This window comes from Pteropus medius, unplaced genomic scaffold (assembly GCF_902729225.1).
Source record: "Pteropus medius unplaced genomic scaffold, Ma_sr-lr_union100, whole genome shotgun sequence".
Lineage (NCBI taxonomy): Eukaryota > Metazoa > Chordata > Mammalia > Chiroptera > Pteropodidae > Pteropus > Pteropus medius.
This window is the reverse complement of record NW_024353787.1, coordinates 3,727,497-3,742,040: the sequence shown is the minus strand read 5'-3', so window position 1 is coordinate 3,742,040 and position 14,544 is coordinate 3,727,497.

The window sequence follows — 14,544 nt, the reverse complement described above, 5'->3', positions numbered from 1 at the left end:
CCCTCTAATCCTCTTAACTGTCCCCATTGGTCCCATTTCCACCTGTTCAAAAGAAAGGGTTTTCCAACTAATGCTACAGATCTACTTACTCTTTCATTACTCCTTTCAAGTCAGAATCTGATAAGATGAAGGTGAATAAGATACAACCTCTTCCTTAAAGGACCTCACAGATCAGTGAAGAGACAGAGACACAATCAGATAAAGGCGGTGCAATGGAATAAATGATGGATAAGAAGCCTGGACCACGCGTCACAGGACCCATGGACTTGGCTGCGGCTCCTGGAAGGACGATGGGGTGGAGGTGGGGCTGAGACAGGAGAACGGGACATTAGGAGTTAACTGAACTGGTAGAGAGGACTCAGGAGCCCAGATTGCAAAGTTTGAGTTATTATAAACTTCAAGTAACAGTAATATCTTAGGGGCCTGAATGTATATCTGGATGTGTATGTGTGTGTGAGTCTGTGTATGTGTTGTTTAGGGGGGGTAAGGGTAGAAAAGAATGAAATAGGAAAAGGAACTTTTAGGCTGTATTAACAGAGACAATATAGGGTAGTGGTTAAGAATAATGGCTATGGAGTTAGATGAACTTGACTGTCATTAATCAATCTGTAAGACTTTGGGTAGATCCTTTAAACTCAGTTTTACCATCTATAAAATGGGAATGATAATAGTACCTATCCATAGAGTTATTATGGGGATTAAGTAAATTAATATATGCCAAGTTTTTGGAAAACTGAAATATAGACGTTCATAGATAAATACAGAAATGTCAGTTGCTATTAGTATTGTATTACAGAATAACTGAAATAGTCTATGTAAAGGATTCAGCACAGGCCTGAAACACGGCAAATCGCCCACGGGAAGGAAGGAGCTACAGCTCAGTGTTGCCCTAGAGACCCAAGGGCTCCGTTTCTCAGGGACAACAGACATCAGGTGTCCAGACCCCCTTCACCAAAAGGAGTGAGGCTCCAAATACACTGACAGGCAGGAATATGTATGTCAGAGAAGTATCTGGGGATGAAGGCTGGAGGTGAGCGAGTGGTAGGTGGCAGGTGGCTGAGGCAGGAAGCAAGCAGCTGAGTCTGTGTTTGGACATCTATCATCAGCAGTCATCCTTGAATGAAGCACATAACCAGGCTTGGGAAGATGAGGGCAGCCCTCACCAAAGAGGCAGCATTTCAGTTAGATGTGAGAAGATACAATAAGTGGGCATTTTCCAAGATTATGTACAAAACAAGTCACACAAAAGTCATTTCTCCCACACTTCTTGAAATAGCATCACGTAACTTTCTAGAATACTGGTTTGTGCCTTTTAAAGTTGAGGTGTGTTATTATGTTGTTGGAAACTACCGATGACTGGTAATAAGTGAGGAACACTTGTCTTATCAGTGAGGACATTTAGAACTAGAAGCTGGTACTGATAAATTATTTTCCAGTCTGTATGAGAAAGAAACTCTGATACATCTGTATGGTACATTACAGCTTACGAGTTATTCTTAGTTCATTTAATCCTCAAAATACCCTCTGAAGTCAGTATCAGGATCCCCACGTGACACTAGAGGCAACATGGGAGCTCAGTTTGGGGGGACTTCTGCCTGGAGGCTATGTAAATCTTCCTTTGGGGCCCTGGGTAGATTCACAATAAACCAGGCTCCTCCAGCTAGTCTCCTCCTTACCTTTATCAAGGTGGCCATTGATAAAGAGTCAATGGTGGAGCTTGTTATGGTATAGTGGCCATGAATAAGGCAAAGCCAAAGGCCTATGTGTGCCTCTCTAGTGAGTCTTCTGAAATATCGGAGTCTCTGCTATGAGGAACATAGACTAAGGACTTTGGGATGGCCAGTTTTACATGTCAGTTTGGCTAGACTGCAGTCTCCAGTTATTCAATTAAACACTAATCTAGATGTTGCTGTGAAAGTACTTTGTAGATGTGATTCGAGTCCGTAATCAGTTGACTAGAAGTAAGAGAGGTTACTCCAGATAATCTGGGTGGGCCTGACTTAATCAGTTGAAAGGCTTTACGTGCTCTTGAGGCTTCCCTGAAGAAGAAGAAAACCTACTTTTGGATGAGAGTTTTACCCTGTGCCCGAGAGCTCCAGCTATTCCTTCCTGGTGGTCTTCTCTTGCCTAGCTAGCCCCCATGATCACGTAGGCCAATTCTTTATAATCTGTCTTTCCATACATATCTCTCATTGACTCTGTTTTTCTCATTAAACTCTGACTGATACACTTTTTCCAGGCACCACCTCTGACTTGTATTGTGACATCGACTTCTACTGGGATTCCGTGTCTAACCCTTCTCCTCCAACCCATCTTTCATACCCCACCAGAGGGTCCATTCTAAAACACAAATCCAATGTTCCTTGGTTCCAGTTCTGGGATTCTCTTACCATAATCATGATTGGGAGTCACCAGGGCCAATGTCTAGAAAACAGAACCCTTTGGCTTACAGGCCTCAGGAAACTTGTTAATGCTGCATGCTGGTGGTTAAAATTGCTGATCACACCCGCTTTCTCCTGAATTCCAGAAAAAGGACACGAATTGCCAACTGGGGAACAAATGATCGGCTTTAATGGGGGCTCTCTAGTAGCATCTACATTGGAGAAGATGGCCTGGACTTGAGACCAAATGAAATGTCCTACTCTCAAACTTGTGAATTGAAGATAGTCAGGCCCACACTGTGAGACTAATTCAACTTCTCCATCTGGTTCCAGAATGGAAGATGGCATTCCTTGAGGGGAAGACCTACCATGGTGAGCCGATGCTGTGGAGGAAGAGGAGAGGGGGTCTGGCTCTTCCGATTTATCTTTGAGACAAGCCGTGTCTGTGTGAGAGATTAACACTGTTATGCAGCAACCCTGCTCCCCAGTAAACGTGGCCGGTGGTTGTCAAGCTCACCAACAGAAAGGATATAGTTCCCAGTGGGAGCATGGCGATGCAGGAAAGAGAGAACCCAAGAGTGCTTTCTCCAATACTTACCGCTCCTGGGAACCAGGAATGAAGTTCTTTCTTACCTGGGCAAGCAAGAGACAGGGAGGGTGATAAGGGATTCCTCAGCAGGAGGCGCCATCTGTGAACACACCTTTGCTGCAGAGCAATGCCTCAATGGTGGTTCCAAGGACTCAACTTTGACAAAGGTATTCCAGGCTAAGGCCTTCCTCCACGACAACTTCTTTCTCAGTTCCCTTCCATCCAGCCTCTGCCCTTTATGTTACAAGGGAATTATCTAGCTAGATGGGAGGTGGTAGCTTGAAAATGCAGCTGTATACCCTCTTCAGAGACATTCATCTGCAGAAGTCTCATCACAATATCATATTGCCCTCTCTTGTCTTGTGGCAACTTGTGATGTACAGTCCTAACTGGAGCCCTGGGAACACCACTGATACATCCCAAACTCTTGGCACCAACGATGTCATTTTTACATGTGGTTACCAAAGTCCCACAAAATATATGATTTCATTCACCCCCCAAATTCCAGCTCAGACAATCTAACTGCACTCTAATCACAACAGCAGGTTTAAACCTTTAAAATAAAAGCAAGTGCTGGATATTGCAAAGTTATAAAAAGCATTATCCAGGGAAACAAAGACAATGAAGGCTGAGGCTAGCTGACTGCGGGCCTCTGCCTGGGAAGCTGAGTGCCTAATATAGCTCTCCCCAAATTCTCCTGGGTGTTCCTCTTTTAAGCATTCCCAGCCCTGTTCTTCTGAAAGATGCCTGCTGCCTGCTCATTGCTGGAGGATAAACTCCTAATTCCCAAGTGAGGCTCACAAAAGCTTCACACGGGGGCCACCCCACCCTCAATCCTGCCACCTGGGCTCCACCCTTACTGTGTCTTCAGGGTTCCTGGAACGTGTCTCACATTTTTTATGTCTCTGTGAAGCCTATAAGTCTAGAACATCCTTCCTTATTCCCTGCCTCATTCCAGAGAGCAGCTGCTTGGTTAACCTGGATCCCAGAAGAAGAATGATAATGTGGAGCAGAGATCCCAGCCAATCCCAGTGGAGAAATAAACCTTTGTTTTAAACAACTAGAATATGAGGGTTGTTTGTTACTGCAGCATAACCTAGCTTATGCTGGTAGATACACACTCCCTGACCAAGCTGGCTGGTCTCTTCCTCTTTAGGTTAAAAAGGCACTCTATCTTTTCTCCCATTATTGCTTGCTTTATTCACATGGTTACATGTGTGCCCATCCAACATCAATGAGACCAGAGACCACATCTTATTATTCAGCCCAGGAACTGCCATGTAGCAATCATCAATACACAATCATTGTGTTATTACTGGCTCATTTATTTCTTCCTCTTCCCTGTTGTACAGGCGAGAAAATGACCTTGACAGTTTCCCGTTACTCTTGCTGGCTTTCTCCTGCTGTTCAGGTTACCAGAATCGATTTCATTTCTCCTGTTGCCAGTTCAATGGGGGAGGTCAGAGAGTCAAACTTGTTCTGGTTCATACATCCTCATCACCCATAAAAGTCCCAAGGATCTGGCTGCTGAGCAGTTGTTGTAAGTGAAGAATAGAACCTCCGGGACCACCATAACTCTGCAGCAGCATTAGCAGACAGACTGCTCCCATCCTCCTAGAAGGTGGGAAGAAGGGAGGAAGGGACAGGAAGCACTCACCTGGATATTCACAGGCTTCTGCGTGGTTGTTTCTGTAGTACTTAGGCCCATTCAAATACAATGATAAACACACACACACGCGCACACACACACACATACACGCATGCACACACGCACGCACGCATGCTATGGCCAGTGGGAACCAGGTCTGGAAGGAAATCAGGAGCTGCCTCGTGTCTGAGAACCATATGCTGCCCCATTTCTTATGCCTGGGGAGGCAAAGCTTCAGATGCTTGTGGGAGCCTGAAACTGGAATCTTTCTAGCTGCTCCCCATTTTGCTGTGACTGCCTTTCTGTCAGGGACCTGGTGCCTGGCTTCCACTCCAGCCCTCTGTTGGACTTGAGCCTGAAGATGACTCCCAACTCGATCAGCCAAATTCTCACCCCTGGGTCTTCTCAGGCCATTCCCTCCTCCTTCCTTGCAGGGAAGGGCAGGGTCAGTGCATGGGCAGTTCTTAATGCCAGCAGGAGAGGAGGAGCTGTAATCCTGAGGCAGGGGACAGGCTCAGTCCTGGGGTCTTGTAATCCCCTCCCTTGAGTGCAAACCAATTTGAAGAGAGTTCCACCATTAGAAAAGTGAGGAAACCAACTGTTGCAGAAAAAAATGGAGAGATGGAAACCCTTGCTAATGACCACATAAATTGGCAGTGTCATTCTGGAAGGTGCCATGAAAATATTTCATGAAATTAAGTTTGCATAGTGTTCATGATCCAGCAATCCTCTCCTAGGGATAGAGCCTAAGCCATTCCTGAATAGATGCGCAAATCACATGTATCAGAATGACTATCCTGGCACCGTTTTTGGTTAGCCGAAACTGGCAGGATAGGTAAGAATAAGATGGTGGATGCATCTGCAGCAAAGAACTAGCTATGCAAAGAGCAACAGGCATAGATCTTAAAAACATAGTGCGGAGTGAAAAAAAAGTAAGAAACTAAACAAATTTATAGCACAATCCCATTAGTGTAAATTAAGAACACATATACACCACAAAACAACGTTAGAGTTTAACAAGAATCCATGACTACGTTAGGTTCTATATCAAATACACTGGAGTGAATACCTAGGAGATGAACAGGAATAGGAGTGAGGACTGAGGATGAGGTGGAAAAAAGCTCATAAAACAATGGAAAGCCTTGCACAGGCTTTTTATAATAATCAGCTATGCTACGAGGAGGAGTATGATTAGCATAATTTCTGTAACTGAGATCCGTTTTTTTTGTTTGTTTCTTAGTCTCAAGCAAGCTTGCTGTGTGGGACCATCTTACTTCTGGCTGTTGGGATTATGGGGGGACATGGTGCCACAAAGATCCCTGGGGATGATGGTCACAATCAGGTGCTTGGACGCGGGGAATGGAGGAGTCATCAGCACAGGCTTTAGAATCAGACAGACCTGGGTTTCGATCTTGACTTTGCCACATACTAATCGTGCAACATTGGGCAAGTTGTGTGACTGTGGACAGGTCACTTAACTCTCCAAATTTTCATCTCCTCACCTGTAAAACAGAGATAAGAATACTTGGGTTGTGAAAATCAAATAAGATGATGCCTACAAAGCACTTAGCACAGAGCCTGGTTTCAAAAATAGCAACTCTGATTCTCCTGGGTTTTTCACCCAGGATCCTTAAACCTCATTAGTTCTCAGAATCTAAAATGTAACTTCACTTCCATGTTTCTTGGTCAACTGCTTTCTGCTGAGAGAGGTACTAGATCAGCAGCTCCCGGGGCAGAGTGAATGCCTGTGACCAGGTCAGGAGGCCTGGTGGGAACATCCTAAGAGCTGGGCAGACCTGGAGGCTACAGTCCAGGGACAGCCAGGTCAGTCCAACTTGGAGTGGGGGTGGAGTGGGGCATGGAAATCATCAATCCAAAGCATTGGTGAGACAAGGCTAGGGGTGATGAGACGATGTCCTGAGCTCAAGAGACTAGAGAAAGATCAGGTGGGAGGGAGGCCCAGAACCCTTTCCTCTTAATGCTTACCATGATCCCCTCTGATTCCTACCTGCTCATGCAGAGTTTCCCATCCCCAGCCGCAGGCCCTGAGCTGGGCCATTCACCTTTTAAGCTTGCTTTCCATCAATAACGTCACAATGTGTGGTTTCTCCATGTTGGTGGAGACTTGACTAGTTTTTCTTTGAAGAAAGAAAGGGACCCTTGCCCTTCAGGCATTTTGGTCCATATCATGTAAATGCTGTGTGTGTTTCACATCAAAGTCTGAAACAACTATGTATATTCCTCATGTGGGGAACCCCCTCCTTCTTGGCATAAGCTCCCCTGGGAAGTATGATCTATCCTCTGTGAAAATCTCATGGGCCAGAGAACTGCCTGAAATCCTCATTTTCCCTCTCCTGCATTCTCGCCCCCACATCCCTTCGATCATACAGTCTTGTTGATTTTGCTTCATAAATATCTCCTTACTTCATCCACTTCTATCTCCTATGCTCTGGCCATGGTCTAAGCCAACATCTCTTTACCTTGGACCCTTACAATGGCTTTCTCACCCCATGTTACCCCTGTCCCATCAATTCTCCATGGAGCTTTAAAAGCAATGTTTCTATAATACAAATAAAATGCTGTTTAGTCTCTTGCATAACCATTTTCAATGTCTTGTCATTACCCTGAGGATAGAATCCAAACCCCTTAACATGTAACCCAGGGCTCTGCACCATCTGGCCCCTGTCTACGTCCATCCCATGTCATTCCAACTTTCAATGAATGTCAGCCAGTCTGTACGCCCATTACAGCTTCAAATGCTCCAAACCTTCTCTTGCCCCTGGACTTCACACACAGTTACTCTTCCTCATTCTTTACCTGCCAAATTCCTCTTTGCTTTCAAAGGTTAGTCTCACTCCAGGAAGCCTGCCCCGATGAGCCAAGTTCATATTAAAGGCCTTGCTATAAGTTGAATTTTGTCCCCCAAAAAGATATGTTCATGTCCTTTAGTCCCTATGAATGTGACCTTATTTGGAAATGGAGTCTTTGTAGATATAATCAAGTGAAGATGTGGGATAAGTTAAGAGTAGGACAAGCCCTAATCTAGTGAGTGGTGTCCTTACAAGAAGAGGGAAATCTGGACACGGACACACAGGGAGAACACCATGTGACCATGGAGGCAGAGATGCAGCTGAGAACCAAGGAACACCAAAGATGGCCAGCACCCACCAGAAGCTAAGAAGACACAAGAAAGGATCTTTCCTAGCAGAAGAGGACCCTTGACCTCCAGGCATTTTAATCCACATTGTGTAAATGCTGTGTGCGTTTTACATCAAAGTCTGAAACATCTATGTATATTCCTCATGTGGGGAACCCCCTCCTTCTTGGCATAAACTCCCCTGGAAGGTTATGATCTATCTTCTGTGAAGAGGGACAGCATCCCCAGTCTACATGGGGTAAGAGGAGGTATGGTGGAAGCCATTTCTATGAAAGATAGGACATGGGGATCTATCCAAAAGCCTGACAGGTAGACTGGCCACATCTAGCCTAGGAGACAGTGGTTTAACAGCCAATGGACTCATCCACAGGCTCTTGACTATTCCAGAGGCTGCTTGCTAGAGGAAAGAAGCTTCAGCCATCCTACCAGGTGGGCCGGACAGGACTAGATCTGGTTATGGCAGGCAGAAAGGGCTGGGCAGTAGGTGAGAACACCCATGGCCACCCAGATGTAGGGGCAGAGTAGGTCTGGGCTCTTTTCTCCACCTGGCCTGCTCTTCCCATCACCCAAATGGAGAGAGGATGGACAGTCAGTTACTGCCGATGAGTTTTACGGGAGCTAGATTTTCACATATCTTGATGAGTAAGAGCTTTTCCGGATTCCAGTAGATGGAGCTCTGCAGGTTATTCTGAAGGGCAGTGAGAGAATCTGGAGTGAGGGAGGACGATGATATCCAAACCCAGGCCATAAAATTGGGGTAGGGACAGAGGGAGAACAGGTAAGGCAAAACTGTCATCCCCAGTACCGGGGAGCCTAATTTGCCAGTGAGATTTTAGGGCAGCCAGTGCATCTCTGGGATCTCAGGATGGCATGTGTCATTTTAAACCTGCCTCATTTCTGTGTGGCCCAAGCCAAGCCCGGGCAGAGTCAAGAGTGACAGAAAAAGTGTGTTGCATGTATCTGGTGTGTACTTATTTATTCCTCTACGGCCTCAAGTTCATCTCTATTAGGAAGCAAATTGAATTATGCAGAATCTTCCTCTAGGGCCAGAGGACAGGTTGCATAGGGACAAGATTTTGGATAAACTCCTGATACCAGAAGTGGCATCAAAGGCTCACTGTTTTTCAAGTCTGATGCATCATGGGCGCTCAGTAAATATATGTGAAATTCACGACTCTCTCTTCTGCAGACATTCACTGGCTCTGGCGTCTTGGCCTTGAGCTGACCTCTGTGGATAGCAGGTATTGAAATGAATGTTTAGGATAGGGGTGAAGGAGTTTTCATTCCATCTGGCAAACAGTCCAATCCCAAGACTGCTCTAATCTGCTCTGCTATGTTTACTGCCTTGTTAGACATTTATCTGGTTGACAATTGTCAGAGTGACTTGCCAACAGCAGACAGGAAGTCACTTCCACAGGAGAGCTGAGAATGCATAGCAGGAGGCCTGAGGGCTTGGACAGGGCCAAGGGAGTGATCCCAGAAGCCAGGGCGGGGTCTCCTTCTCTATTGATTCCCTCTCTTCTTCCTCAGAATTGGAGTTTGTGAGAACCAGAAGCTTCATCTGAAATGTTAAGAGACATTCCTTTTCTAAAATGTTAGAATTACCTAAGGCCCGACTCTGCTTCATTTTGACCATGAGTTGGTGATTCTAGAAAGATACGATAGGACCGCGTTCTCGTGGCTGTGCTGACACAGCGCTCTGTACTCTGCCGGCCAAGTGGGACTTAGGCATGCGTGCTCAGGCTTAGCATCTGACTCTGAAGCCACAACCTGCTTTCCAATCTCTAGCCTCATGGGCTAGAGAGATGGAATGCTTGCCTTGGGCTGGTGATTGTCATATTGAGTTAAATTTGATCGCTCTAGTAAAAGGATTTGTATTTTTGTGCTGGAAAATGAGCTCCAGAATTAGCAAACAAACACCAAAAAAAAAAGAAAAAAGAAAAAAAGACTAGAAATAAATTCAGCCAACACTGGAAGGAGTCTAGTCTTCTGTGTCATCAGGATGTGACACAAAGTTAATGTTGGTCAACGTGGGCCTGGGAGAAGCTGCTGACACTCACTCGAGTCCTGATTATGATCCACAGGTCACCCTGGTATAGTCGGCAGCTATGGTCTGTCCCCTCCTGCCTACTGCTTTTCTATTTACCTTCAGGTAACCCTGCAGGCTTTGACCACTCAGGTCCTGAGGCCATCCTGAGCCCACCCAGCCCACCCACCCAGGTGGACCCACTGTCAGCCCCTCTGCCATCATCCCAGGATCCTGTGTGCCTAGGATGGATTTTGAAGCCCAGTAGCCCTGCCACCTGCTTGGAATATAAGGATTATCCCGTGTTAGGGCTTAACATGGACACAGAGAAGTCCCCTGATAAGGCATCCCCTTCTATCATCCAGAAGAAAAAGATTGCTCCATGCTGGGCACCAGTCTAGACTGGGACGTTTGAGAGACAATACTGAGACCTGAGGTGGGAGACAGTCGTGCAGGCCAAGCGCATGGGCTAAGAGGCAGGGGAAGGTTGCGGCTCCATGGGCACATGGCACATGGCACGTGCTGCATAACTGGCTCAGGAACACAGCCTGAGCCCAGGCCTCGCCAGCCACTGGAAGTCTCCATGCTCACCCAGGACCAGGATAGGGGGCCTGGGCTCAGGGTGAGTGTGGAGACAGGTGATCAGAGTGAGCTGTCGGTCAGAAAAGCAGGGCCGGGGCGGGGGGCAGTGACCAACAAGAACCGCTGCTCATGGAGGGGTGACTCAGGGGTTCCCAGTGGGGACTTGAACAGCTGCAGCCACTCCTGTCCTCCAGGTGTTTGCTGGCACTGCTGTCATGAAGGAGACTCCTTCCCTCCTGATTAGATTGATTAGGTTTTTTTATCTAGTAATCCTTTCATGTGTTCTCTCCAAAGCTGTTTATTGTGTAGCACAAAGATGAAAATCTATTTACTAATCTGTTCAATTTTAACTCAATGCTGCAATCATCCTGGGAGGGGTGGGAAGGCTGGAGCTGATGTGGAATCCTGGGGGAGCACAATGAGATCTCAGCTGAGGCAGCATTGAGAGTTACTTTAACACAATAGGTTTGGAGTTCTTTTTCTTTTTTTTTTTTTTTAAGCAACTGAAATAGAGAAGGTAGAGTTTTTAAAGAGAAAGTGTCACTTGCATTTTCTCTATTTCGATAGCTTCATTGTGGGACTTTTGCCTGAATAATCTGGGTAATCACTTCAGTTCTCTGCTTTGCTTACGTTGAGTGAAGAGAGGGCCTCCTGCTGGGTCCTCAATGGGACAAAAGAGAAAGGGAATCTTATCTTGTCACAGCTTCAATCAGTAGACAAATGATGAGTCTACCAACAGCTACCCCCTTACATGTCTCTTATCATAGACTTTCCCAAACTCACAGCTGTGTGGGTGTCAGAATCCATCACACTGCCTGGCCCCCAGCGGCGTGAGGTAGCAGTCATTTGGGTTCATGAATTGTCAGCCGAGATTGGAAAGTGAGGGATGTGCTGGGTGATAAGCCACCCAGGAGCTGGAGCACACCGGCTGCCAGCCAGGCCCAGAGAGTGGCCCCCTGAACTTCCTTAGATGGCCAGGTCATCACCAGGCCCATGACCCACAGATCTCTCAGCCTACATTGTGCATGTTGACTTGTCAGGTCTTCACCTCCCTGCTGTCCCTTCGGCCAGGGCCCCGTGAGCAGTCTAACCTTCAGGCTATATCCAGATCTCCACGAGGAGGAGTCTAAGGGACTTGGCTCAGGAGCTCAAGGATCTCCCCGTCTAGCCTGTGTGACCACCATGCCCACTCTGACTTGCGTCCAGGTCAGTGATGAGATTGCCTCACCTAATGCCCTGGAGCAGACTGGAGCTGTAAATGGTTACCTTCATTTCTGGATGATGAGCCCCTCTCGGGTTCACTCACCCATTCTTCCTTATTTCAGCTCCTTTCCTCATTTCCTGACACCCACCTCCAGCACCCTTGCTTGATGTCTCACTTTGGACACCTGTCTCTAGCCCTGGCCCTTTCTCTTAGGCTCCAAAGTCTGCCTAAAGGACTGAATGGCTGAGCCTGTTTTCTATCTGCTTCCCCATTGGGAAAGAGGGGGTGATTTTCTTTCCAAAGAAACTGTCTTTTGTCCATCCCTGGTTGACCCAGCAATAGCATTACTTGTTTTTTGCATCAAGACCATGAAGTCCATTGCTTTGGCTGGGAGCCTTGCTGGCACCATCACTGCCATCCTTTCTGACATCTGAAAAATTTACCAGGAAGGTTGCTTCTGACTACCCTGCTCCTTGGTCCAAATAGAGATAGCTTCAAAGGTACTGAGCTCCCCATCCACCGACGGCATCAGGCTCTCATCTTAAGTGTGGAGAAGGCAGCAGAGATGAGAAGGTGCTCGATCCCTCGGGGAGGGTTGGGAGGGGCCCATCTGACACTGAAGTGCCAGTGAGGTTGGCACTGAGATACTCACAGTCCACAGGTGTATGTGCTGAGCCATCCATTTATAGAACTTTTTGATGCCCCATGTGGAAACACTCCTTATTTCAATCACAGATCACATCCACATCAGATAAAACCGGCTTGCTAAATTGTGTTTCTTGCATTATCCTGACGTGTGCCCTGGCATATAAAATCAATCGCTTAAGGGCAAATCAATAAGCCAAATGAAGTCTCTAGACTCAGGAATTAGGCTCGCTGCCTCTGCCTCAATTTTTCACATTGTAATTCAACTAACATTTATTGAGCAACTATATTTACTAGGCAATGAGCTCAGTGCTTCCACATATGCCATTTTATGAACAGTTGTGAAAGCTCTGAAAAGGAGTAATATTATGGTCATTGTAAAGATAAGAAAGGTAAGTGGTGGCCTCAAGGTCAGTGGCGGAGCTATGGTTGAAGACTGGAGGTTTTCCATCATTTCGTGGCTAGTAAGGCTTGGTTAAAAGAATGGAGTATGCACTTCTCATTAGTGCAGTTCAGCTCCTAAGGCCAACATATCCACATTCGCAGTAGAAATGAAGTGTCCAGATATCAGACTGCACCCCTAGCAGTGACCACTGGGAGGGAGCTAGCTCCTTCGGAAGAAGACAACTTTAAAGGCACTGGTGACTCAAACTGTCATTTTCCATCTTCTCACTGAGAGTGGAGGCCTCATACCCATTTCATTGGGGTTGTTGGAGGACCAAACTGTAAACCATCCATGCAGATGGGCCCCCTATAATGTGAACTTCGTGAAGGCAGAGAATTGATCTGTTATGGGCACTGCCATAGCCCTTGGACAGTGGCATGCAGTAGGCACTCAATCAATATTTGCAGTGCGAATGAATGCAGTAATGCTGTTTCCTTCTATTCTCCTCCCCACTGTGAATAGGCACATTTTACAGCAGTTTAAAATGTCCTCTGTGCCCCAAATGCCCGAAGCTCAGTTCAAGGCTTTGTGGGATTTTTACACTCACTCCTGAGAACAGCCACTCACATACAGCAGCCTGTGGCCACCTCCTGTCCTTTCCCTCACGGTCACCCTCCATGTGGAACTGCAGAAGCCCAAAGACCCCCTACCCTCCAAATCAGAGATTAAAAATAGGGTGACTTACAGTTTTTTCATTTTGGTAAGCAAAGATATATCTTTTAAATCTACTATTGTTATCCATTTATCAAAGAAAGGACATTTTAATAGCAAAATCTGGTGGACACACTATCAGAATAGATGACAGTCCTTTCTAAGAACAAATAGCTGGTAAACTTAGATTAACATATCCCCACCAAAAAGCTGGACTTTAAATTTTTTTTCGAATGCAGAAAAATGACAATGTAGAATTTAATTTTACGATGTCACATGGCAATGTTTTTCTTAATATAAATGTGTTAACTTGAAGATCTATATTCAAAACATAGTGACACTAATAACAATAGAAAATATTCAGTAAGAATTGTGGGCCACTTGCTCAGCAATTTCGAGTCTTATCTCCTTAAGATACAGCCTATGAGGTGGAAACATTAGCCCCGATATGGGGACGCTGAGGCTCCTGCCTTCTCCCTGGTGGAGGCTGCCAAAGCATGTGGCCTCATGAGGGCTGCAGGAAGGGGCTTTCCCAGTTTACACCCAGGGCAGTGCAACCTGGACCATGCATCAGCCAACCCGGAACAGTCAGCACTGTAGCAGGAAAGGATGCCGCTGCCAGTTGAGACTTATCCCTGCCCGACGTGAATCTATAGATATCGCCTGGGACCCGCTGCACATTTCAGGACCCTCAGAACAGGATACTCAGTCCACGTTCCTCATGACATCAAAATATCACTCCAAGGTATCCGGAGGTAAAAATTGGTATTTAGTAAAGAAAAGCTGATCTAATCTCTAGTAAAGGTACCACAATGCTTTTATTGATTTTTAAAAGAAAAGTTACATTTGAAAAAGAAAAATACCAATTTCACAAGCAACCTCCAGCCATATTCCAGACTCTTGGGACAGCTCACAGCAATTCCGGTTTAAAATTAAAAAAAAAAAAAAAAAAAAAAAAAAGAAAAAAAAGTCTGGCGATACAAAGAAATCGCATCGTAATCGGAGTTAATGCTTTCAAGAACGCCATTCCTGTTAATAGGAGAAGTGTCATAAAATTATTCCCAGATCCGCCAGGTTCAAAGGATGTAACACTTACGTTCCAAATTGATGTTTGACATCTAAGAAGGAAGAAAATACAAATAAAAAGAAAGAAAAAAAATAATCCCTGATCTATTTTACACCTCTGAAAAAGCCTAACTTGATCTTAGGAATAGTA